The following is a 1,513-nucleotide window of genomic DNA, read 5'->3' on the forward strand; positions in this document are numbered from 1 at the left end:
TTTTCAGGTGTGGGATATTTGATTTCTCTACCAAATTTATTGGGCGGCTAAAAAATTAAAAAAAAATGACAAAATTAGAAAACATTTCTCTCTCCGTCCGCCCCCTTTTCTTTTTTCTTCACTCAAAGTTTCGCATCCCTTAACCCTCCTTCCTCCACCACCACAAACCTATGGTAAGCTCTCTCTCTCTCTCTCTCTCTCTCTCTCTCTCTCTCTCTCTCTCTCTCTCTCTCTCTCTCTCTCTCTCTCTCTCTCTCTCTCTCTCTCTCTCTCTCTCTCTCTCTCTCTCTCTCTCTCTCTCTCTCTCTCTCTCTCTCTGCGTGTTAAAGTTTAAACCTTTAATTTTAATTTTGGTTTTGGTACGGTTTTGGGTTAATCCTCCACCACCGGATTAATTTTGGTTTTGGTACGGTTTTGGGTTAATCCTCCACCACCGGAAAATAAATTTATGGGTTGAACAATTATTTTCCAAATAGTAAAAAAGGATGTATGGATTCGAGGCTATGACGTTTAACATACACGGAGGTTATTTAGAAGCAATAGTACGTGGACATAGATCTGGTCTTTTTAACGGTGATTATAACAATTTATGTCGATTGTGAAACTCTTGATGATATTAAGATGCATCTCTCTGCTACTGAATATGGCCCTTATCTACAAAACGGTATTCAATTTCTCTTTTTTTTATATAATTTTACCTTAATTCTTGTTTATTATAACCAATTGTATACAACTTAATGGTTTACAAAGCCTTCCTCATTGCATAAAACTACGATTGTGGAGAAATGTACTCTTAAACTGGTTGATGAGTATAAGCACATGTTATGCCAAGCCACAGAGCCCTTGTAGACATTCCTAGAGTATATCACGTATGTTTATTCTACTCAATCGGTATATTTAAATTCGGTATATGTAAAATATAATTAAGGTTTTTCGTTGACTCTTATAGGTATGGTCACATGATTGATAATGTTGTCCTCATTGTTACTGGTACACTGCATGAGCGAGATGTGAATGAATTTTTAGAGAAATGCCATCCATTGGGTATGTTTGATAGGTAATGTCTATGTTCCACGTGTTTATATAGCTTTTGATGCTTCAACTTTTTGGATGAATACTCATCTTCTACTTTCTTTCTTTCAATATATATTGCTAGCCTTGCAGTTGCTCAAAATATACGTGATCTTTACCGCTCAGTGCTTGTTGTTCACACCTTTGGCACCATACTTCTCTAAATGCTTTCTCCGTTAATTCATTTACCTAAACCTAGTGTGCTTTCTATTTTTTTCAGCATTGTAATGAACTTAAGATGCAGGAAGCTCTATTCTAGTTTTTGGCCCTACTGTAAGTGGCTCCTCAAGCATATTTCTATTTGTTTGTTTATGTATTTGATAGGTGTATCATATTTTTCTTGATCATCCTTATGGCCACAAGGCCCGGCTGTTTGTGAAGACATAGATCAAGTGAGTTCTCTATGAATTTTGACTCAAAAGCCCACTCTTTCACTCAAATT

The 1,513-nt window shown here is 36.4% G+C and overlaps 1 pseudogene; it reads left to right on the plus strand.

Moving 5' to 3' along the window:
• Window positions 1–465: 465 nt before the first annotated feature.
• LOC147511522 (V-type proton ATPase subunit d2-like) lies at window positions 466–1,251 on the plus strand (annotated as a pseudogene).
• The last annotated feature ends 262 nt before the right edge of the window (window positions 1,252–1,513 follow it).

Source organism: Coptis chinensis, chromosome 3 (assembly GCF_015680905.1).
Source record: "Coptis chinensis isolate HL-2020 chromosome 3, ASM1568090v1, whole genome shotgun sequence".
In the NCBI taxonomy this organism is placed as follows: Eukaryota; Viridiplantae; Streptophyta; class Magnoliopsida; order Ranunculales; family Ranunculaceae; genus Coptis; species Coptis chinensis.